Source organism: Orcinus orca, chromosome X (assembly GCF_937001465.1).
Source record: "Orcinus orca chromosome X, mOrcOrc1.1, whole genome shotgun sequence".
NCBI lineage: Eukaryota > Metazoa > Chordata > Mammalia > Artiodactyla > Delphinidae > Orcinus > Orcinus orca.
The window spans coordinates 75,949,892-75,976,914 of record NC_064580.1 but is presented as its reverse complement, the minus strand read 5'-3'; the positions used below and the strand labels follow the sequence as shown (position 1 = coordinate 75,976,914).

At 35.3% G+C, this 27,023-nt stretch overlaps 1 protein-coding gene, 1 non-coding gene and 1 pseudogene across 3 annotated transcripts in view; 1 reads left to right on the top strand and 2 right to left on the bottom strand.

The window, feature by feature from the left end:
• The window catches only part of DACH2 (dachshund family transcription factor 2), a 643,115-nt gene that overhangs the window by 243,452 nt on the left and 372,640 nt on the right, over positions 1-27,023 (bottom strand). The gene's annotated exons all lie outside the window — the stretch shown is intronic.
• Positions 1-27,023, bottom strand: part of LOC101284463 (ubiquitin carboxyl-terminal hydrolase 10-like) — a 93,239-nt pseudogene that overhangs the window by 42,501 nt on the left and 23,715 nt on the right.
• LOC117197883 (U6 spliceosomal RNA) lies at positions 2,583-2,685 on the top strand. The gene has a single exon (XR_004478781.1). It is a non-coding gene; the product is annotated as a U6 spliceosomal RNA (small nuclear RNA).

The window sequence follows — 27,023 nt, the reverse complement described above, 5'->3', positions numbered from 1 at the left end:
ACAGGTACATGTAAAATTATGAGATTAGATCACATCCTAACACCATACACAAAAATAAGCTCTAAATGGATTAAAGACCTAAATGTAAGGCCAGAAACTATCAAACTCTTAGAGGAAAACATAAGCAGATCACTCTATGACATAAATCACAGCAAGATCCTTTTTGGCCCACCTCCTAGAGAAATGGAAATAAAAACAAAAATAAACAAATGGGACCTAATGAAACTTCAAAGCTTTTGCACAGCAAAGGAAACCATAAACAAGACCAAAAGACAACCCTCAGAATGGGAGAAATTATTTGCAGATGAAGCAACTGACAAAGGATTAATCTCCAAGATTTACAAGCAACTCTTGCAGCTCATAACAAAAAAACAAACAACCCAATCCAAAACTGGGTGGAAGACCTAAATAGACATTTCTCCAAAGAAGATATACAGACTGCCAAGAAACACATGAAAGAATGCTCAACATCATTAATCATTTGAGAAATGCAAATCAATACTACAATGAAATATCATCTCACACCAGTCAGAATGGCCATCATCAAAACATCTAGAAACAATAAATGCTGGAGAGGGTGTGGAGAAACTGGAACACTCTTGCACTGCTGGTGGGAATGTGAATTGGTTCAGCCACTATGGAGAACAGTATGGAGGTTCCTTAAAAATCTACAAATAGAACTACCATTTGACCCAGCAATCCTACTACTGGGCATATACCCTGAGAAAACCATAATTCAAAAAGAGTCATGTACCACAATGTTCATTGCAGCTCTATTTACCATAGCCAAGAGATGGAAACAACCTAAGTGCCCATCATCGGATGAATGGATAAAGAAGATGTGGCACATATATACAATGGAGTGTTACTCATCCATAAAAAGAAACGAAATTGAGCTATTTGTAATGAGGTGGATGGACCTAGAATCTGTCATACAGAGTGAAGTAAGTCAGAAAGAGAAAGACAAATACCGTATGCTAACACATATATATGGAATTTAAGAAAAAATGTCATGAAGAACCTAGGCATAAGACAGGAATAAAGACACAGACCTACTAGAGAATGGACTTAAGGATATGCGGCGGGGGAAGGATAATCTGAGACAAAGTGAGAGAGTGGCATGGACATATATACACTACCAAACTTAAAATAGATAGCTAGTGGAAGCAACCGCAAAGCACAGGGAGATCATCTCGGTGCTTTGTGACCACCTAGAGGGGTGGGATAGGGAGGGTGGGAGGGAGGGAGATGCAAGAGGGAAGAGATATTGGAACATATGTATATGTATAACTGATTCACTGTGTTATAAAGCAGAAACTAACACACTATTGTAAAGCAATTATACTCCAATAAAGCTGTAAAAAAATAGAAAATAAATTTTAAAAAAGGGGAGGTGAGGGATGAGGGATTTCCATGACCAATTGAGACAACACTGGGTTGAAAATAACAAACTTCATTTAGCCCGTATTATATGCCGCACACTGTTGTACGTTCTTTACATATTTATTTATTTAATATTCACAAAAACCTTCAGAGGGAAGTACCAACACTATTTCCATTTTTCAGATAAGGAAACAATCACAGAAACTGAAAAACAAATCTAATGTCACATAGCTAATAAACCTTGAAGTTGGGGTTTAAACTCAGGTACATTGGCTCCAGGCTTCTTTAATGCAGGTAGTTTCAAAGCTTACAATATGCTAATATTTACTGTGATTTTCCAAAAGAGGCAGAGAGCAGACTACATTTTCTAAACTTTTTGAATAATGAAACTCATTTTCATGGAATACCTATTCAATATATATTGATATATATCAGGATTTTTCACAGTTTACACAAAGCTAACTACTATCTTGTTGAGTAATCATCAGTTATACTTGTCTTTGGTGATATCCTTTTAAATTAGAAATGTTCCTGGTTTTTAAACATCACTGACAATCATTAATTATGTTGTTGGTACCATCCGATAGGCCATTTCTTATTTATGAAAATTTGAGATATGAAAATTCTTCTAATGGTATGTACAACTTCTTGTAAGTTATACACGTCCCTGGGTACCTTATTTGAGCATTTTTATAGAGTATTATAGAGTAGACCGTTCAAGATAATTTCTAAGGCCTTGCAGCCCTGACCTCCCATTGGTCTGATTTTCAAACCAGCAATGGCACACCCAGCAAATCCCATCATAAGTCTAGGAGAGGGTATGCATTAGATATAGATTAAGGGTGACAAAACACCTCAAATTTCTGACATTAGGACAAGAGTAGCTGTCCCCATAACTAGTTAGTTCAAGAAGGCAGGAAGCTAAGAACAGTTGCAGTAGCCTCCTTCCAGAGCCCTTCTATCCTCAAGTGCAGGATTTCTTCAAATAGACCAGCCCACCAGATAAGAAACCTACCTGATAGTCTATGAAATATGGTCTCTCAGATACCTATCAAATTCAATAAGCCAGAGAAATACTTAAAAGCTAACAGTTCATATACCAAAATGAGTTTGAATACTGTTTCACTAGTCAACTTATTTTACTTTTTCTACTTAGTCTCAAAGAGATTTTTGACACTTTATAAAACATATTTATTTGTTAGCTTCAGTAGCTCATATGTTAAAATTAGAACAAAACAGAGAAAATTACCATGGCCCCTGCACAAGGATAAAATGCAAGTTTGTGGAATGTTCCATATTTTTGATGATAGTTACACAACAATGTGAATGTATTGTACTAAATGCAACTGAACAGTATTGTTACAATTGTAAAGTTTATGCTATGTGTATTTTATCAGAGCAAAAGAAAACATATTTGGTCAAGTCAGTGATCTCTTATAAATCAAAACTGATAACAAGGATATAAAAGAAGAAAAAGATTATTAATTCTGGCATACTACCAAATTTGTGGCTATTTTCCCCCCATAGTTGCTCAAAGAAAGTATTTAAGTTTCATTTCAAGCATGTTAACCAAAATTAATTTCTATTTTGAAATGTGCTTGACTCTATGGTGCCAATAAAAATATATATTATACAATAAAATATATAACATCTGAACTATAACTTTAATTTATAGAAACAGACAGCCACAGAAAAAAGTCACATTCTTAGAAGAAAGCTGAAAAAAAAATAGTGATCCATTAGCTCAATTTAATTTTGACTAGCAAATCAATAATAACAGTAATCAACTGAAGTGAGGCCTACATTTAGATGATTTTGTATTGCTCTGCAGCAGATATCACCAATTAATAGAAATGAGAAAGATTAGCATTTACAGAATTAATAGGAGAGAAAGAGAAACAAACCTAACCAAGTTCAAATTTATAACAAAAATAATTTGCCTTCAGATACATTCCAGATTGAAAAGGAAATTCAGTTTACTAAATGTATTTTTGAAATACACATTTCAGGAAATCGGAAGATGTTTAGGAAGATACAGTTTAAGATTTCTCACTAAGGATATTAATATAAAAAAGTGATCAGTGATTTTTGTGGAATTTCATTTTCTCTACATGATTTGTTCTGCTCACTGCAGCTATAAGACTTGTATTCCTGCTGCTTTTTGGAAAGCCAGTTTTGCCTGTGTGGAAAACCATCAATACATTTCAAAACTAGATTGAATAAAATATATTTTGTTTAGATAGCAAATTCAGGAGGAAAACTTCCTACCCATTTTCCTTTAGAAATAAAATAAATAGGAACTTAGCCTCAAATTAAAAATCTATTTTGGTCTAAAATTAAGTTGCAGTGCTAACTTCTGTGTAGCAACTAGCGACAATTCAAATGTATTTTGTGTTCATTAAAAGGTGTTAAACTGCCACTACGAGAATATTAAACATTGATAACAAACCACCTTCCAGAAAGGTAATTGGCTTCTTGAAGATCACTGCCACTCATGGCTTGTAAGTAGTTGGTTTTCCCTTGTATCTGCCATAAGTGCCAGAGAATCAGCTATGAAATGGATTCTCCACTCTCCTAGATAGTAGTTCTCAAACACTGCCATGGTCTGTTGCCCATAGAGCTACTAAAATGATTCTTTGTTATTTGTATTCAACATTATGACATTTGCATCATAAATATTTATATACTACTTAAATAAAACCCAAAAAATCCAGCAAAATATCTTGAAACGTTGATTGGTCAGAAAACCCTGCATTTTAAGATAATCTGCATATTTATGATAATCAAGGTGTAATATATAACATCAGGAAATACCTGAGAAAATTGCAAGAAGAGTGCTTGTCTGGCCCAAATTATGATGTAAAAAATACTGTATGAGGAATCAGAAGGTCTGGATATTAAATCTGGACTTATCTATAGCTAGTTATATGCCTATCTGAGTCACTTTACACTCTCCCAGAATCAATATTCTTGTCTTAAAAATGAGGTTCATGGAAGCAGCCATGATGTCCTTCAATAGGTAAATGGATAAATATAATGTGGTACATCCAGGCAATGGAATATTATTTAGCACTAAAAACAAATGAGTTAGCAAGTCATGAAAAGACATGGAGGAACCTTAAATGCATATCACTAAGTGAAAGAAGCCAGTCCTAAAGGCTACATACTGTATGATTCCAACTATATTACATTCTGAAAAAGGCAAAATTACTGAAACAATAAAAATATCAGTGATTGTCAGGGATGGAGCCAGGGTGGGAGGCGGGGGCCAGGGACAAATAGGGAGAGCACGGAATTTTTAAGGCACTGAAAATACTGTGTAACATCATAATGATGCATATATGTCATTATACATTTGTCCAAACCCACAGATTGCACGACACAAAGAATGAACTCTAAGGTATACTATAGACTTCGGATTATAATGTTGGGTCAACGTAGGTTCATCCTTAGTAACAATTGTACCATTCTGCTGAGTGATATTGATAATAGGGGAGACTATGCATTTGTGGATGTAGGGGGTATATGGGAAATCTCTATACCTTCCTCTCAACTATATTATATAACTAAAACTGTTCTAAAAATATTGTCCTTAAAAATATGAGGTTCAATCCACCATTAACTTTCAATGAGTCTACATGGAATAATTACTTCCAAGATAACCATTTATTGACTTGTCATATATTAATTTTATATGTTAATCATGTCTCCCCTATCTAGGCTGCAAGCTCCTTACTTGAAGAAACTATGTATTATTCTTTTTTTTGTATTATTCTTAACTTTTTTGCATTCCTTGGTGCCTGACATAGTAGTGGGTAGTTGGTGGTGCCCAGTGAATGACTGCAGAATAACCAATGGGTATTGTGAGGGACACTGCCAGGAGGAAGAAAAAGCTCTACTTTACTTGCCCAACACTAGTAATTGTGTATGGTTTTCTAGTAGTAGGACTATTTTGCATTCTCTCCACAATCACATTCTGCCTGACCTTCCTGCCAAGACATGACAACAAACATAAGAAGTGGGGAAAGAGATGGTTCACTCAAACACTGGAGCTGCCAATAGTTCTGTGCTTGTTTTGTTTTACTTTTTCACTGTCTGATGGTGCCATTCTTTATCATCAGCTTATGCTTATGCTTACTGAAGAGGTATATGTCAAGAATCTGTTTTAGAAGGAAAAGAAATGTGCTATATTAAACATAATTATGTGAAAAATTTTGCAACAGAATTAGTCCTATTTGCAATTTAAGGAGCACATGAAGTTAACCATAGGTGTATTGATGCAAACGTATGAATAAATGTATGGTCACATCTCAGAGGCTTCCATTTGTATAATATTTTAATAAATGTGAATGCTAATTCTTTTAAATCTAAAACTTTAAAGAGATTAATTCTAAAACTCTGGATAAATATATACAAAAGAAGAAAGTCTAAATTATGCCCACTATGATAATAATATTCAATTGTATGTATATTTTCCTACATGTTTTGAAATATATATATATATAGATAGATAGATAGATAGATAGATAGATAGATAACTATGTCTCTATTAGCTATCAGAATGTATAATTACTTGGAGCTACCTGAAACAACCAACAACAACATGAACATTTGCTATATGAGTTACAAGCCACAGTAAATAGGTACCATGAGAACCTGGCTCTTATTCTTGAATCTTCAAATGGCACAAGGTATCTTGCAAGATTATTTTTCAAAGTTTACATTACTTTGCCTCATAAAATGCAGTGTGATAACTCAAGACCTTTGTCATTTTTGAAACATACCAGTCTATTACATTTTTAATAACCAAGTATAATAAAAGATTTTGGTATTGTTATTTCCATATTAAAACTACACTCTCTAAATTTCTAGGACCAGAAAAATCTGGCTGTCAGAGTGTTGACATGGTTAAGCATTCTTCCACAACATATGAAGTTTTACTTTAAATTGAGCTGCCTTTCTTCTGAGAGCAGTATCATTGCCAAGATGGGCAGGGTTTAGGGAATTATGAGGTATTGCCATACAACACTAAAAAAAATCCAGTGGGCATGATTTTCCCCTAAAATTGCCGTGGAGAATATTATCCTCAGTTAAGATACTAAGATGACATAGTTGAACTACAAGCATCCAATATTTCATTATAGCCCAGTAAAACAGATAGTTACAAAGGAGAATTCTGACTCCTATCCATCCTGCTCAAAAGCATCTTTATCTGATCATACACGAGTTATGACACTAGTTAATTAGTGCTTGGGTGACAGAAAAATAATTTGAAATTAAATAACTAGGCCAGATCATTAATAGAGGACACACACACACACACACACACACACACACACACAAGCATGCACACACAATAAAAATTATTCTTCACAGAGCTGGGGGTTAATGAATGACTTATAAGGTGGCACATACTTTCTGATTTCCCGAATTCTGTCACAGTCCTATTAAGAATAAATTCAGAGAGAAATACAAACCATTCTTTTTCTGCTTCAACCAATAGCTTGAGGTTGCTAAAGGGGGAAACTAACTCAAATGGATCAAATGAAATAGAAGCCCTAAAGAAATTTATCTCTTTTATAACCTTTTTTAAGTCAGAATTCCAAACATTTTGGTAATAATGTCTGACCTCAAAACTGCTATAGCTAGAGATAAACAAACACACACAGATGGGATATAGATGTGAACAGATCGGTCCAGCAAAATGTTAGGAATACTACACCATGTTGATGATGAGACAAGGAACTCCATCTTTTGCGGCTTGTGAAATTCCATGGCTTTTGTTCCTGTGAATAAGATATTATGTCTGGAACAAATAAATAAGAACAGAATCATCATGCCAGATTCCAGCTCTCCAAACTATGTTCTATTTATTCCCTTTCATTTCAACTTATTTGTGCCTTTTTCTTTGTTACTCTCCTAGGTCTTTGATATTTTTTGGAAAACCATGTTTCCATTAAGAGTGTAGTAATTTGTGCAAACAGATTGTCATAAATAATGGCTTTCTCTAGTTAAAGGTATCATTTCAACATGATCTATACCACCATTCTTCCTGTTGGTGATCGTAGTAATGAAGCCCCTTCAACTCTGTCAAATTACACAACTTTTTAACAAGTTATTACTCTCTATGTTTGTAAGGAACAGAGCCTTAATTTAGTTATATGTGCTGGGTTTTTTTTTTAACAGCTGCCATGTACCTCAGGAAGACCGATACATTTAAAAAAAGGTTTCCTTTGGCTGGTTGCAATTGAATTGAGAGCATAGGAACTTCAAAAATTTCCACATGAAATAATCAGATTTTATAGACAAAGTGCATTTAACTTTTTAGTTAGAATCCCTGCTACCAGTAATTTCAAACACAGCACATTTTAAACAGCATTACTACAAACTCATACATTATGAAACTAAAAGGGGTATCTTGATTCCATAAAAATGAACTAAGAATTTCACAATCACTTTTTTATAGGTCTACATTCCTGCTTAGCTAGATTACTTAAATAACTTCCTAAGTAATCTCCCTGGCTCTAATTCTACCCCACCTCCAGTACATCCCATAATCTCTTACTCCTCAGTAATGTTTTCTTGAATAGCATTATTTTCACATCACTCACCCACATTAAAAAATTTTAGTGGTCCACCACTGCCTATAGAATAAAGTCCAGAGTGATATTTGCTGCAGCTGGGGAGGGTTACGTGCTCCAGAGTAGGGATTTGGACAAAGACTGCCTTATCCACTACCACGTCCTTTCAAAATTGTGATCACACCACTCTTGGTGCTGTAGCCAGGAGTCAGTGCTGTGCCTCTGAGGTGGGAGAGCCATCTTCAAGACACAGGTCCACAAGAGACCTTCCACCTCCACGTAATATCAAATGGCGAAAATCTCCAAGAGATCTCCATCTCAAAAGCAACACCCAGCTTCAGGCAACGACCAGCAAGCTACAGTGATGTACACCCTATGCCAAACAACTAGCAAGACAGGAACACAACCACACCCATTAGCAGAGAGGCTGCCTAAAAAAATAATAAGTCCACAGATACCCCAACACACACCACCAGACGTGGACGTGCACACCAGAAAGACAAGATCCAGCCTCATCCATCAGAACACAGGCACTAGTCCCCTCCACCAGAAAGCCTACACAACCCACTGAAACAACTTTAGCCACTGGGGACGGACACCAAAAACAATGGGAAATACGAAACTGCAGCCTGCAAAAAGGAGACCCCAAACACAGTAAGATAAGCAAAATGAGAAGACAGAAAAATACACAGCAGATGAAGGAGCAAGATAAAAACCCACCAGACCTAACAAATGAAGAGGAAATAGGCAGTCTACCTGAAAAAGAATTCAGAATAATGACAGTAAAGATGATCCAAAATCTTGGAAATAGAACAGACAAAATGCAAGAAACATTTAACAAGGACCTAGAAGAACTAAAGATGAGACAAGCAACAATGAACAACAAAATAAATGATATGAAAAATACTCTAGAAGAGATCAATAGCAGGATAACTGAGGCAGAAGAAGGGATAAGTGACCTGGAAGAGAAAATAGTGGAAATAACTACTGCAGAGCAGAATCAAAAAAAACGAATGAAAATAACTGAGGACAGTCTCAGAGACCTCTGGGACAACATTAAACACACCAACATTCGAATTACAGGGGTTCCAGAAGAAGAAGAGAAAAAGAAAGGGACTGAGAAAATATTTGAAGAGATTATAGTTGAAAACTTCCCTAATATGGGAAAGGAAATAGTTAATCAAGTCCAGGAGGCACAGAGAGTCCCATACAGGAAAAATCCATGAAGAAACATGCCAAGACACATATTAATCAAACTTTCAAAAATTAAATACAAAGAAAACATATTAAAAGCAGCAAGGGAAAAACAAGAAATAGCACACATTAGGGAATCCCCATAAGGTTAAGAGCTGATGTTTCATCAGAAACTCTGCAAGCCAGAAGGGACTGGCAGGACATATTTAAAGTGATGAAGGAGAAAAATCTACAACCAAGATTACTCTACCCAGCAACGATCTCATTCAGACTTGATGGAGAAAGTAAAATCTTTACAGACAAGCAAAAGCTGAGAGAGTTCAGCACCACAAAACCAGCTTCACAACAAATGCTAAAGAACTTTCTCAAGGCAAGAAACACAAGAGAAGGAAAAGATCAACAATAACAAACCCGAAACAATTAAGAAAATGAGAATAGGAACATACATATCGATAATTACCTTAAATGTTAATGGATTAAATGCTCCCAACAAAACACAGACTGGCTGAAACAAGAACCATATATATGCTGTCTACAAGAGACCCACTTCAGACCTAGAGACACATACAGACTGAAAGTGAGGGGATGGAAAAAGATATTCCATGCAAATGGAAACCAAAAGAAAGCTGGCATAGAAATTCTCATATCAGACAAAATAGACTTTAAAACAAAAACTATTAGAATTGACAAAGAAGGACACTACATAATGATCAAGAGATATATCCAAGAAGAATATATAACAATTGTAAATATTTATGCACCTAACGTAGGAGCATCTCAATACATAAGGCAAATACTAACAGCCATAAAAGGGGAAATCACCAGTAATACATTCATAGTAGGGGACTTTAACACCCCACTTTCACCAATGGACAGATCATCCAAAATGAAAATAAACAAGGAACACAAGCTATAAATGATACATTAAACAAGATGGACTTAATTGATATTTATAGGACATTCCATCCAAAAACAACAAAATACACATTTTTCTCAAGTGCTCATGGAACATTTTCCAGGATAGATCATATCTTGGGTCACAAATCAAGCCTTGGTAAATTTAAGAAAATTGAACTTGTATCAAGTATCTTTTCTGACCACAATGCTATGAGACTAGATATAAATTCCAGGAAAAGATCTGTAAAAAAATACAAACACATGGAGGCTAAACAATATACTACTTAATAAAGAAGCGATCACTGAAGAAATCAAAGAGGAAATAAAACAATACGTAGAAACAAATGCCAATGGAGACACGATGATCCAAAACCTATGGGATGCAGCAAAGTCAGTTCTAAGAGGGAAATTTATAGCAATACAATCCTACCTTAAGAAACAGGAAACATCTCAAATAAAAAACCTAACCTTGCAGCTAAAGCAATTAGAGAAAGAAGAAAAAAAAAAAAACCAAAGTTAGCAGAAGGAAGAAAATCATAAAGATCAGACCAGAAGTACATGATAAAGAAATGAAGGAAACGATAGCAGAGATCAATAAAACTAAAAGCTGATTCTTTGAGAAGTTAAAAAATATTGATAAACCATTAGTGAGACTCATGAAGAAAAAAAGGGAGAAGCCTAAAATCAATAGAATTAGAAATGAAAAAGGAGAAGTAACAACTGACATTGCAGAAATACAAAAGATCGTGAGAGATTACTAAAATCAACTCTATGCCAATAAAATGGACAACCTGGAAGAAATGGAAATATTCTTAGAAATGCACAATCTGCCAAGACTGAATCAGGAGGAAATAGAAAATATGAGCAGACCAATCACAAGCACTGAAATTGAAACTGTGATTAAAAATCTTCCACAAACAAAAGCCCAGGAACAGATGGCTTCACAGGCGAATTCTATCAAACATTTAGAGTAGAGCTAACACCTATCCTTCTCAAACTCTTCCAAAATAGAGCAGAGGGAGGAACACTCCCAAACTCATTCTACGAGGCCACCATCACCCTGATACCAAAACCAGACAAGGATGTCACAAACAAAGAAAACTACAGGGCAATATCACTGATGAACATAGATGCAAAAATCCTCAACAAAATACTAACAAATAGAATCCAACAGCACATTAAAAGGATCATATGCCATGATCATGTGGGGTTTATTCCAGGAATGCAAGGATTCTTCAATACACGCAAATCAATCAAAGTGATACACCATTTTAACAATTTGAAGGAGAAAAACCATATGATCATCTGAATAGATGCAGAGAAAGCTTTTGACAAAATTCAACACCCATTTATGATAAAAACCCTCCAGAAAGTAGGCATAGAGGGAAATTACCTCAACATATTAAAGGCCATATATGACAAACCCACAGGCAACATAATCTTCAATAGTGAAAAACTAAAAGCATTTCCACTAAGATGAGGAACAAGACAAGGTTGCCCACTTTCACCACTCTTATTCAACATAGTTTTGGAAGTTTTAGCCACAGCAATCAGAGAAGAAAAGGAAATAAAATGAATCCAAATTGGAAAAGAAGAAGTAAATCTGTCACTGTTTGGAGATGACATGATACTATACATAGAGAATCCTAAAGATGCTACTGGAAAACTACTATAGCTAATCAATGAATTTGGTAAAGTAGCAGGATACAAAATTAATGCACAGAAATCTCTGGCATTCCTATACACTAATGATGAAAAATCTGAAAGTGAAATCAAGAAAACACTCCCATTTACCACTGCAACACAAAGAATAAATTATCTAGGAATAAACCTACCTAAGGAAACAAAGACCTGTATTCATAAAATTGTAAGACACTGATGAAAGAAATTAAAGATGATACAAATAGATGGAGAGATATACCATATTCTTGGATTGGAGAATCAACACTGTGAAAATGACTGTACTACTCAAAGCAATCTACAGATTCTACGCAATCACTATCAAACTACCACTGGCATTTTTCACAGAACTAGAACAAAAAATTTCACAATTTGTATGGAAACACAAAAGTCCCCAAATAGCCAAAGCAATCTTGAGAACGAAAAACTGAGCTGGAGGAATCAGGTTCCCTGACTTCAGACTATACTACAAAGCTACAGTAATCAAGACAGTATGGGACTAGCACAAAAACAGAAATATAGATCAATGGAAAAAGATAGAAAACCCAGTGATAAACCCATGCACATATGGTCACCTTAACTTTGATAAAGGAGGCAGGAATGTACAGTGGAGAAACGACAGCCTCTTCAATAAGTGGTGACGGGAAATCTGGACAGGTACATGTAAAAGTATGAGGTTAGATCACTCCCTAGCACCATACACAAAAATAAGCTCAAAATGGATTAAAGACCTAAATGTAAGGCCAGAAACTATCAAACTCTTAGTGGAAAACATAAGCAGATCACTCTATGACATAAATCACAGCAAGATCCTTTCTGACCCACCTCCTAGAGAAATGGAAATAAAAACAAAAGTAAGCAAATGGGACCTAATGAAACTTCAAAACTTTTGCACAACAAAGGAAACCATAAACAAGACCAAAAGACAACCCTCAGAATGGGAGAAAATATTTGCAAATGAAGCAACTGGCAAAGGATTAATTTCCAAAATTTACAAGCAGCTCATGCAGCTCAATAACAAAAAAACAAACAACCCAATCCAAAAATGGGCAGAAGATCTGAATAGACATTTCTCCAAAGACGATATACAGACTGCCAACAAACACATGAAAGAATGCTCAACATCATTAATCATTAGAGAAATGCAAATCAAAACTACAATGAGATATCATCTCACACCAGTCAGAATGGCCATCATCAAAAAATCTAGAAACAATAAATGCTGGAGAGGGTGTGGAGAAAAGGGAACACTCTTGCACTGCTGGTGGGAATGTGATTTGGTACAGCCACTATGGAGAACAGTATGGAGGTTCCTTAGAAAACTACAAATAGAACTACTATATGACTCAGCAATCCCACTACTGGGCATGTACCCTGAGAAAACCATAATTCAAAAAGGGTCATGTACCAAAATGTTCATTACAGCTCTATTTACAATAGCCCGGAGATGGAAACAACCTAAGTGTCCATCATCGGATGAATGGATAAAGAAGATGTGGCACATATATACAATGGAATATTACTCATCCATAAAAAGAAACGAAATTGAGCTATTTGTAATGAGGTGGATGGACCTAGAGTCTGTCATACAGACTGAAGTAAGTCAGATAGAGAAAGACAAACATCGTATGCTAACACATATATATGGAATTTAAGAAAAAAATGTCATTAAGAACTTAGGGGTAAGACAGGAATAAAGACACAGACCTACTAGAGAATGGACTTGAGGATATGGGGAGGGGGAAGGGTAAGCTGTGACAAAGCGAGAGAGTGGCATGGACATATATACACTACCAAATGTAAAATAGATAGGTAGTTGGAAGCAGCCGCATAGCACAGGGAGATCAGCTCGGTGCTTTGTGACCACCTAGAGAGGTGGGATAGGGAGGGTGCGAGGGAGGGAGATGCAAGAGGGAGGAGTTATGGGAACATATGTATATGTATAACTGATTCACTTTGTTATAAAGCAGAAACTAACACACCTTTGTAAAGCAATTATACTGCAATAAAGATGTAAAAAAAAAAGTCCAGAACTCTTAATCTGGTATTTATAACCTCCTGCAATCTGCTCCCACCCAACTCTAAAAGTGAAGCTCCACTTTTTTTCCATCATATACTGCACACTCTAACCAGACTGAACACTGTGTTGCCCATACAAACCCAGTGCTAGCTCATCTTCACACCTCTGTAGATTGTCTCTTTTGTCTGGAATGCTTTTATTCCTGTCTTGACAGCTGCAGCCTAAACAATCCTTAAGGCACAACTTAAATGCCATCAACTCCAAAAAGCTTTAATTCCTATAATTGGAAATAATCCTCTTCTTTGAACATTCCCACAGTACTTTATATAGACACATTTATATAAGCATATTTGTTACTTTCTGCCTTATTATGATTATGTCTATACATAGGCCTCACTTTCCCACCTAAAAAGAAGGTTGTGAAGGCTACTGCAGGGCATTATGTCTTACTCAGTTTTGTACTCATGGCAGGATATAGAATGTTGTCTTGCTGTAGGCAGTACTTAATAAATGTATGTCTAATGAATTTACCATTCTATAGAAAATGGTTTAGAAAAGGTGTTATAAAGATATTCAATACTCAGAATGTAGTCATACATACGGGTAAATAATACTCACACACACATACATATACTGATATCAAACACCACTTTTTTCTGTTTAATTCAACTAATCACCATGTGTTGTCATGTCTCTTTTGTCTTTTATATGTTGTGGAAATTTCCTTATAGTTTACTTAATATATGAAAGAAAGAATGAAAAGTACATAATCCTTCCTAGTGGTTTTAAGATATTTTTAAAACAAAGTTTTTATTTAACAAAATCTGTGGAGAAAAAGTATTTTCCTCTGATTAGTCATGTAGTAGCTATGACTGGTGAGGAGAAAATTACATTACAAATGAGCAGCTACCTGTTATCAAATTACAAGGCATTTTCATCAAAGGACCTAAAAAGGCAGCAGACTGACCAGTTAACATGTTTCTACTAATCTGAGGGGACTTTTTTCCAGTTAATAGCTTCTGAAGAATGCTTCCTTTTGATTCTTGTCTCTGACACAAAAATGATTGTCCCATTTAACCAGTCTTCTATCACATATATCAGAGAATCCTATTTACTCACACACTACTGGAACATTAAAATACAATAGAGTGATTGTCTCTAGAAGAAAAATTTAAAGATTGACATTTTTTTTACCCCAAAAGGGGGTTGAGATCAAAAGGTAACTTTAATAGATGTTTGACTAAGGTCATACTCCCAGGAAATGGAACACTGAAGATGAAAGAAAAGAAATAGGTTTGGCTTTTGATCTCAGCCAAATCCATTTGGCATTGTTTAGCTTTTATATAATATTTCAGTTTTAGGTGATATCATGACTGAAATGAATTGGCTTTATTCTTGAGGATTTAATAGCTCTGTATTACTTTAGCATTTAGCAAAGTTTAGGAAAACAGATTCCTACTTTGTTAGCTGGTATTAAAATAACAGTGGCAAACACGTTTTCTTCATCTATAAGTGCTAATATCATATGATATTCATGATATATTTTCAAAAAACATAAAAGGGAGCTCAAAACCCAAAAGTTTCCTATGGAATGCTCTTCAAAGAAAAGCATCATTGAAGCCACCACAAATTTGTAAATAGCAAAGGGCCTTCTTAATTTTAAGTACACTTGAATGTACATTTTCCATGAGCTGGAAGAGTTTTATTGTTACTTTGTAGCTCATCATTGGACAATGCCAATATAAAAGAAGAACAAAAAGCTAAGCTCACTACTATATGTCAGACACCATGTAGGAACATTATATACATTATCTTATTTAATCTTCAAAACCTCCCTATGAAAATGCAAGGACTATTATGCCAATAATACAAATGAGGAAAGTGAGAGTAGAAGAAACTAATTAGCTTTGTCAGATCATATAGTGAATAAGTAATAAGGCAGAGCTTTGAACCAAGCTTTATCTAACTCCAAGGTTCTATCATTTCCATGCTGCTCTTTAATTATTAAAATGCTAGAAAAAAAGAGTTATTTTTCTTAGTTCCATGAATTAATGATTCTTAAAACTACAATAATTTGATAGACTTATATATACCATACAGGCCATTATTTGAGATGTGGGTAAGAGTTATACTATTTAATTTATCAGGCACTTGTCTAGATAATTCATGCCTCCCCAAATTAACTTTTGTCAAAAGCTTACAGATTATCAGCCTGAACGTTTAGGATATTGTGTTTTATTTCTTGAATAATCTTAATAATTGTCTTAATGTGCCACTTCTCTTAGCAGGTGCAAGCTGTCTATAAGTATCTACATCTTGTAATGCTTTAAAAAAAACAGAATAAGAGATTTCTAAATGACAGCTTCCCATCATCTATCAAAAGACTTTACCCAGTGGATTTTTTTTTAAGACAAGGATCACCACAAAGATCAGTGACTCTAAAGAGAAGCTTGAGTTTCCAAATTAATATTGAATAGATTAGCAAATGATTTTAGAAGGGAAAACAAAAGTCAATAGAAACATCATATACAACAGCCTCTTTTCAATGGATCTTAAACTTTTCAACTTTATTAAAAGACAGACCCATAGTTCCTATGTCACACTAGCCTCTAAAAAGGTGGATGTCAATCAAAAAGATTAAGGACTCTCTGCACTGAAAACTGAAAGCTACCCAGGATTGGAGGTCCCTGCAAATCTACTTGTCTTTGAAAAACATGGGGTAGATTAGGATACCCTCTTTCTCTCCTTTCTTTTATTTTCTTTCTTTGCTTGTCAAAAGATTATTCAGTGTCATTTCTTCCTCTCCTGCACTGCCCCACTCCTCAATCCTCTACCCTAGCACTTTCACAGTCTGTCTCGATCACAAACATAAAGCACAGTAGAGAAAATAGCAAAAGAACTTTCTAACTGTTCTCTGGAACAAATCAAAATATAAACATCCTGAGGATAGAAGGCTCAGATTAAAATACTTTTGAGACTCAGATTTTACAATATGTTTGGCATTCTAGTTTCAAAAGAAAAACAGACCAATATGTCAGGGGATCATTGAGGGTTTTTTTCAATCCTTCAAGGTAAAAACTCTAGTAGGAGGAAGCATGTAAAAGACAGAAAGCATACAATTAACATTTAGTGGTTATTTTCTCTGATGCCTTTTTTATGTGAATGATGGTGAGGAAGCTAGGGAAGGGTGCTATCCATGTTGCTCATGGAGAAGGAAGAATTATTCTCCATATTTCAAAACAATTAGCCAACTCTAATCCTGAAAGCGACAGGGAACAAAGCACAAGTGACAGTCTCAGCAGTTACTTGATTGATGAGAAGAGGCCATTCAATTTCATGTCCTTTGTCTATGTACAACTTTAAAGGTAACTAGATTTTCCATTTTAAAAGTTATGACCGGGCTTCCCTCGTGGCACAGTGGTTGAGAGTCCACCTGCTGATGCAGGGAACGTGGGTTCGTGCCCCGGTCCGGGAGGATTCCACATGCCGCGGAGTGGCTGGGCCCATGAGCCATGGCCACTGGGCCTGCGCGTCCGGACCCTGTGCTCCGCAACGGGAGAGGCCGCAGCAGTGATAAGCCCGCGTACCAAAAAAAAAAAAAAAAAAAAAAAGTTATGACCATAAAGGAACAGTTAACTGTTGACTGGAATGATTTTACCTTTAGTGCCGAAGGGTAGAGGTGGGGGAAGGGGAAATGAAACATTTCAATCACTGAAGATCTAAATAAAGGAAAATTCAACCACTTTAATTCTATGGATATTTGATTGAATAAGTTTGAAAAGTCATCCTTCAAACAATCATGGTTATGTTTCCCTTATGAGAGTTAAAATTTGCAACCTATGTAAAGCAGTCAGTGAATTAAAAAAAAAAAACATTTTACTTTTGTTGCAATTTTTCTCAATAAAAAAACTAATCATTAGAAAGCTAGCTACACATATCAAAGATTGAAATAAGTTCATTTGAGTTTAAAATATTTCTTAATGTTAAAATTATGATAAAAACTTGTGAGTAGTAAAAACATTTTTATCTTTTTGACTGACATTTAATTGGAATATTTTATATTTCAGCTGCTATAGCCTTAACAAATAGAACACTATTTCGCCTCACATCTACCTTCCAACTGTATTGCAATTTCTCTGTTTATAATGAATTGGTATTGTATTTAATGCATGCCTCCATTAGCAGAACTCTAAGCATTTTCCATTTTTAAATGTGATCAAACCATCAGAGTGATTGTAATACAACATTTCATGGTACAGTGACTAAGGCAAAACACTGTATTATCAGTCTAGGCACAACTGATACTGTGTCTTTCTGTTCATTCAGCAATTCACTTGCACAGTTCCTGTGAGGAAAAATGATAGGTGGGTATTATGCAGCATCTCAAGTCCTGAGGACCATGGTTTATTTAATAGCAATGTCAGTCAGGATCTATGGCTTGAAGAAGTCTCAAGAGTTTATTGTTAATGCCACAGAGAGCATAGGATGATTTTCAAAACAGTTTATTCCTTATAGGTAGATATTCTTGAGGTAAATAGGTTGATATATCTCACAGGTATTTAGGATACTAGGTTAAAAACCATTTCTCCCATATCCTCGCTTGTCCCTGTTGACTTCAGTAAAAAGAAATTCACACAGAACACTTGCCTGGGGATGCTTTTCTGGTTTTCAGGAATATTTGATTAATGTATAGAAAATAAAATATGACATAGCTCGATTGCCCGAGTCTAAACCATAGATATTCAATTACAACAGACATTGTTTTTTCAAAGGAAATTTTTACATAGAATTATTTTATGCTTTTATGCGGTAGGGTTCCTAGAAGACCTATTCAAACAGGTGTTTGACTATTTCAACTTATCTTCCTTTTTTTAAAAAAAATATTTTAGAGATCCTGGTTATACTTGATCAAGTTTCTTTCCCAGCATTGACAAATAATTTTCCAGTTGAAGGAAATTCATTTTAGACTCTCAGGTGTATTTTCATAGAAAATTATAAATCGGTATGAATAGCTGGACTGTACGGGAGAAGACACATGACAGAAAATATGAGATTTAAAAAGCTAGAGCTGAACCTAAGTCATCATGAGAGACGATTCTGTGTACATTAAAAAATGAGCAAATAGATGTTGTAAGTAAAGTATAAAACATGGTAGGTAAGCCAAATCAGCTGTGAAATTCCATGTAGCTTATATAAATGAGCAAGTATATATTCTTTCTTCCCAAATCTGCCAAAACATTCAATTTTAAAAGGTGTATTTATTTCCAAATAACTGAAATATAATTGAGGGTTAGACGAAATACAAGGCAGTTAGTAATAAGAAATCTAATGTAAACTATAAAAAGATAAAACTACTTATAAAAAATCTGAAAGAAAATATTGTCTTTTAACTTTGTATATTATCATTTACCTATGTATTTGTCCATTTAAAAGATCAATATTAATAATAGTTTACATCTATATATAGATTCATAGTTTACATAAAACATTCACATATATAACATCATTTAATCATCAGAAAATTTCTACAAAGTAGTCCAATTTAAGCTTAGCACATTTCAACAAGTATATATATTATGCACTGTATAAGATATATGTATCCATTTTATATCTCTATGATATCAAATATCATAGAGAAAAACAATCAAAACACAGAAAAGTTTTTATAAAATAATGATGCTTTCTTGCATTTTCTTTTTTATTCATGATTAACAAAATATAGTAGTACATTTTGCACTGAACCACCAAACACCTAATATTCATTGAGCTCATAAACTGTGTCTGGCAATATGATACCTTTTTAAACATACACTGTCACTGTCTCAATTCATTCTCCCAATAATTCCAAAGGAATTGAAAGTTGTCTCATTTTGCAGACAGGGAAAGTGAAATGCAGACAAGTTAAAATCTTGGCCCATTCATATAACAAAATGATGGTGGAACCAGAATTCAGTGCAAAAGTTTTCACTATGGTCTAATGTTTTAATACACAAGGCTATTTCAGATGCATTGTTCAAAACAGGGCTTTTTAAGTTGAAAAATCCTTATTCTGTGTTGAGAAATAATGTTTTTTATCATACTTATATTTGAGAGTTTTTATGGTAAAAAAAGGAACTTTTTCTAGTAACATTTGGCTACTTTATGTGTGCTTAACATGTACCACATGTAAGTTGACACAAATGTTACCAATATTTGTAGAAAATAAACTATTACCAATTTTGGTAGAAAATTCGTATGCTAAAACTTTAGGCAATTAAATGGCTGCTGTCCCTCTATAAGGTCAATGTAGCATAGAAGAAAGATTATAGGCTCTGGAGGCAGAGAGATTTACATTCAAACACTGTTTTAGTTACTTTGTGGATGTATGATCTTGTGCAAATTCTCAGTGTTCTCACTTATAAAATAAAGAAAATGATACTTTACAAATTGTGTGGTTGCTGTGAGGATTAAGATGGATTATGAAAATAAAACATCTGCATACACTGGGCAATCAATAAATATAATAAATATATACACAGATTATTATTAGTAGTAGTCTTTGAAATATGTAGTCTAGTTTCCACCACCAGACCATGGTGATCTGGAGATATGTAAATCCGGTTTCAAATTTCAGCTCTAACACTTTACTTTGTCCAAGTCGCTTTACCTGTCAGAACTGCAGTTTCTTCGTATGTAAACAGGAGCAACAATATCCATTCAGTGTTGTGAGTAATAAGCTGAAGACAGGATAGTTTGCCTTATAAAAGATTTCCACTTGCTAATTTTGTCCCAGAAAGACATGAAATATCACTTTAAAGAAGAAAAGAGATAAAAAAATGCAGTCGAATTGCTTCAAGAAACTCAAATCTACACTCTGACAGCAATAAAAGATAAAAAATGCAGTTGAATTGCTTCAAGAAACTCAAATCTACACTCTGACAGCAATACCTCCAGGTAAAGAAACTCTCCGTTTCTGGTTTGTGTTAAGGTCTTTTTCAGAAAGGACTAAAAGGAAAGGGTGACATTAAGCCCTGATACAGTGCTTTAGAAGCTTTCAAAGTGATCTAACACTGTATGGACTTATTCATTGTGTTCCTCTCCCAAAGAAGGCTTTGCATGGAAAAAGTATAGAACTTTAATAGACATATTCAATAAATTTTGGTATTCTTTGCCAAATGTTGGGCGAGAACTTGTATCAGTGACAAGGATTAATCTCCAAAATTTATAAGCAGCTCATGCAGCTCAATAACAAAAAAACAAACAACCCAATCCAAAAATGGGCAGAAGACCTAAATAGACATTTCTCCAAAGAAGATATACAGACTGCCAACAAACACATGAAAGAATGCTCAACATCATTAATCATTAGAGAAATGCAAATCAAAACTACAATGAGATATCATCTCACACTAGTCAGAATGGCCATCATCAAAAAATCTAGAAACAATAAATGCTGGAGAGGGTGTGGAGAAAAGGGAACACTCTTGCACTGCTGGTGGGAATGTGAATTGGTTCAGCCACTATGGAGAACAGTATGGAGGTTCCTTAGAAAACTACAAATAGAACTACTATATGACTCAGCAATCCCACTACTGGGCATATACCCTGAGAAAACCGAAATTCAAAAAGAGTCATGTACCAAAATGTTCATTGCAGCTCTATTTACAATAGCCAAGAGATGGAAACAACCTAAGTGCCCATCATCGGATGAATGGATAAAGAAGATGTGGCACATATATACAATGGAATATTACTCAGCCATAAAAAGAAACGAAATTGAGCTATTTGTAATGAGGTGGATAGACCTAGAGTCTGTCATACACAGTGAAGTAAGTCAGAAAGAAAAAGACAAATACCGTATGCTAACACATATATATGGAATTTAAGAAAAAAAAATGTCATGAAGAACCTAGGGGTAAGGCAGGAATAAAGACGCAGACCTCCTAGAGAACGGACTTGAGGTTATGGGGAGGGGGAGGGGTGAGCTGTGACGGGGCGAGAGAGAGTCATGGACATATACACACTAACAAACGTAGTAAGGTAGATAGCTAGTGGGAAGCAGCCGCATGGCACAGGGATATTGGCTCGGTGCTTTGTGACAGCCTGGAGGGGTGGGATAGGGAGGGTGGGAGGGAGGGAGACGCAAGAGGGAAGAGATATGGGAACATATGTATATGTATAACTGATTCACTTTGTTATAAAGCAGAAACGAACACACCATTGTAAAGCAATTATACCCCAATAAAGATGTTAAAAAAAAAAAAAAAGCTACAAATAGAACTACCATATGACCCAGCAATCCCACTACTGGGCATATACCCTGAGTTAACCGAAATTCAAAAGGAGTCATGTACCAAAATGTTCATTGCAGCTCTATTTACAATAGCCCGGAGATGGAAACAACCTAAGTGTCCATCATCGGATGAATGGATAAAGAAGATGTGGCACATATATACAATGGAATATTACTCAGCCATAAAAAGAAACGAAATTGAGCTATTTGTAATGAGGTGGATAGACCTAGAGTCTGTCATACAGAGTGAAGTAAGTCAGAAAGAAAAAGACAAATACCGTATGCTAACACATATATATGGAATTTAAGAAAAAAAAATGTCATGAAGAACCTGGGGTAAGGCAGGAATAAAGACGCAGACCTCCTAGAGAACGGACTTGAGGTTATGGGGAGGGGGAAGGGTGAGCTGTGACAGGGCGAGAGACAGTCATGGACATATACACACTAACAAACGTAGTAAGGTAGATAGCTAGTTGGAAGCAGCCGCATGGCACAGGGATATTGGCTTGGTGCTTTGTGACAGCCTGGAGGGGTGGGATAGGGAGGGTGGGAGGGAGGGAGATGCAAGAGGGAAGAGATATGGGAACATATGTATATGTATAACTGATTCACTTTGTTATAAAGCAGAAACGAACACACCATTGTAAAGCAATTATACCCCAATAAAGATGTTAAAAAAAAAAAAGGAATATCAACTCAAATTAATAAAGCACCAATAGAAATATATATATAAAAAAAAAGTAATCTTGTAAATGTTCTTTTTCGGTTTTTAGATTTGGGCATCTTAAACTGCTTAACCTCCTAGGTGCAGTTTGCCTTAAATGAAGATATGAATTAACCCACTTTTGTTAATAATTGAGCTGTGTTCCTTCAATTTTTGGGGGGGGCTGGATTTTTAGAATTTTCCTTTAACCACAGTATGTTCCCCCAACCCTTTCTGAGCCCTTTGCTATGACATAAATAGCAGTGGCCTGCTAAAGCTAAAAAATATGATGTGAAAGTAGTAGAAAGGACACTGAACACAGAATCAAGGGAATAATGTTAAACTCTAAGCTTCAATTTCCTTACCTATAGAATGGAGATAACATCTTCTCTGCAGATTTATTGTGAGGTGTCAATGAGATATGAGATATGACAAATACTTCTTGTAAACATTAAAGTATTATAGCCAAGATAGGTGTTTTTCTCAAGAATTTTCTGAATAGTCCCAATATCATATTTTTCTTTTTTTTTCCTATTTCTTGAATATCATTTTAAGAATCATTTTTCAAAAGTCTGAGTAGAGTATTACAAATAAATTATGTTTCCCATTAATAAGATTGCTTGTTAGAGGTAGAGTTCAAGATTCCCCAAACACTATCAAGTTCCAGCTAAGTTAATGAATCTTAACATGATTATTGTTCAGTACTGATAAATATACACCTACCCATCTAAATCATATAGTCATTTGGTCAAGGAGCCTGGAAAAAAACAATAATCAATATTTTTTTCCAACAGATCAAGTTTCTCACTTGAAAAACTAAATTTCTTTAAGAAAATTATATTGCTATACTGTAGTTTGTCTTTGAGTAAAATGCTGAACTGTGTAATACAGTAGCTCATTTTTAATATTTGTATGGGTCTACAGTAATGTTTCTCAGAAGAGTCAACATTAGTTTATACCAAAAAGTATATTCTGCATTTCTCCTTTACGAGTGTATGAGGATTATGTAGAAATAGGCTGAATAATGTGCTATGAATTAGATCTTAAGTATGAAAATAGAAGGACCTGCCCCACCTGCTGGAACAGACCATGACTGATTTATGCCATGGGTCCTGAATTATTGATACATATGCTTATGTATTATATTTTATAAGAGGTATCAAGGGATCACACCATCTGGAAAGAAGGCATCAATGACAGTATCTTATTCTCAGTAAATACTAGAATCCAGATAACTTAATAATTAAATCATTTTTCTTTTAATTATGAGGTTCTGCCAAGGTAGGCAAAACTAAAAACTGGAAATAATTTGTTTCATCTTCCCAAATCCAAGACACCATACTCTACTAGGAAGTTATTGCCCATGGATTATACCAAATAAGACAATATTTTATTCTTAAGTGAAGACATTACTCATAGGTTTTATCAATAGTAATAGGATAATAATTTAAAGAGGAATTATATATGTTATATATAATATATTGGGTTGGCCAAAAAGTTCATTTGGGTTTTCGTAGGATATTACAGGAAAACCTGAATGAACTTTTTGGCCATATATATATATATATATATATATACATATATATATATATATATATATATACACACATATATATATATACACACACACACATACACATATATACTGAAATAGAAAGGCGGCAGAAGCAGTAGAGCAGTAGCCAGCATGGAATAGATAAGAGATTCACAGATTGAGAGGAAAGAGAAAGGTGAGAGAGGAACACCTACACTGACAAGAGGTGGGAAGTGGGAAAGACCCTTTCATCTAAGACAGCAGTCCCCAGCATTTTTGGTACCAGGGACCAGTTTAATGGAAGACAATTTTTCCATGGACCAGGATGGGGGGGATGGTTTCAGGACGATTGAAGCGCATTACATTTATTGTGCGCTTTGTTTCTATTATTATTACATTGTAATATATAATGAAATAATTATACGATTCACCATAATGCAGAATAAGTGGGGGCCCTGAGCTTGTTTTCCTGCAACTAGATGGTCCCACCTAGGGGTGACGGGAGACAGTGACACCTGAAGTGTGTTGCTTATGTCCAGTCTGCTCCGTAAGATGCAGCTTAATTGTCACTTGCCACTCACAATAGGGTTTTGATATGAGTCTGAAAGCAATTGATTTATTATGGTCTCTGTGCAGTCAAACCCCTCTGCTAATGATAATATGTATTTGCAGCCGCTCGTCAGTGCTTAGCATCACGGCCTCAGCTCCACTTCAGATCATCAGGCATTAGATTCTCATAAGGAGTGGGCAACCTATATCCCTTGCACTCGTAGTTCACAGTAGGGATCGTGCTCCTATGAGAATCTAATGCCGCTCCTGATCTGACAAGAGGTGGCGCTCAGATGGTAATGCAAGCGATAGGGAGTGGCTGTAAATACAGATGAAGCTTGCCTCGCTCGCCCGCCACTCACCTCCTGCTGTGCGGCCTGGTTCCTAACAGGCCACGGACCAATACCAGTCTGTGGCCTGCGGGATGGGGACCCCTGATCTAAGGGACAGAGCCTTTTTTTAACCACAGATAAATGATAGATTATTTAAAACCGAAAACTGGGCTTCCCTGGTGGCGCAGTGGTTGAGAGTCCACCTGCCGATGCAGGGGGCACGGGTTCATGCCCTAGTCCGTGAAGATCCCACATGCCACAGAGTGGCTAGGCCCGTGAGCCATGGCCACTGAGCCTGCGCGTCCGGAGCCTGTGCTCCGCAACGGGAGAGGCCACAACAGTGAGAGGCCCGCATACCGCAAAAAAAAACCAAAAAAAACCCAAAAAAAAACTACTGAAAAGACAAAGCTTATAATTTAGCTGATAAATGAACACAAAATATCTGTATTAAGAATTAAAGAGCTTGCAAATTGGAAGGATTTATATAATAAAATATATTCTACTACTTACTCATGTTAATATGCATTCAATAATATGCATTCAACTCCTGATACATAAAACTAGATGTTTAGCTAGGAAAACAACATTGAAAAACAAATTAAGATCAGTTATAAAGATAAATTTCTTGATGGTAAATATTATGAAATTTTAAAAAGCAATTTTAAGTCCTAGAAAAATGAGTAAAATAATATCTATCTTTTAAAACTAGCTGAAGTAACATAAGCTCTGACATGGGTAGTACAGAGTCTGGTAATACAGCAGGCTGTCAGTAAATACTTTCTTTGTTGCCCTCTATTCTTCCTTAAGAGAGGAAAGATATTTCTTAAGAATAAGTTGGACTATTTAAATAATATGTTAATTCTTCTAGATGCCTATGGATCATTTAATTGTAAATTATTTCTAGAAAAAGTCAAAGAACTTCTGAGAAGTATCCAGGAGATAATATGCACTGGGAGAATTTGACTGGCCTTTTCCTATGAGGAAGAAATCTATCATGTGATCACTAATCCAAGAATTAGGACTTGGTAATGTAAGCCACTAACATTTTCCCAGCAATAATAGATAGAATACTATAGAGGAAAAGCATTTGTCTGACAGTCAGTACACAGGAACATTAGTCCTGGCTTTGCCACTGATTCCCTCTGTAAATTTGGGCACGTCACAATTCCATGTATGTGCCTTGGTGTCCTGATCTGAAACATGAGAGGGTTGAATTAAAAGACTTCCAAGTTTATCTTCCAGCTCCAAAACATTGCAGGTAATAATATCTTACTCTTACCATAGAAACCAAGCTCTGTTATCACAAATAGCTGACAAGCAAATTCTCTCAACTTCCTATTTTTCCATACAAAAAGACAGTGCTTCTAATTCTAGCTTGAAGGGAAAAATCAGAAATAAGAATGAACCACAAAGGATTATAGCTGTATCTCTAGAGCTTTTAAGGATGGACTTGGCCATTAAAACCTTTAAAAGTACCTTGGTGGGAAATGGGAGTTATCGTGTGTTTTTTAAACACAAGTTAAAAATTAGTATGGGTTTTTATGTCAGTTTAGTTTCCTTACTGCCATAGAAAAAAAATCACAGTGTAATCTAACATTCTTATTTGTCTCAGCCACAAAGTTGCAGAAGAGAAATAATCTCTCAAATACATATTTATTCTGTTCAGTCTAACTTCCTGAGAATCAGGTAGGTATATGGGGTAAGCAACTAACAATATTATTAGATAGTATCACTGTCACATTTCATTAAACATAAATACCCATACCCCACATTTCCTACTAGCCATTTTGGAAAACAGCTCAAAACTACCTACCCTTTCTTTCCTTGATGGCCTACTTTTCCTTAATTCATTCAAGGACTCAAGCTGACATTTCTCAG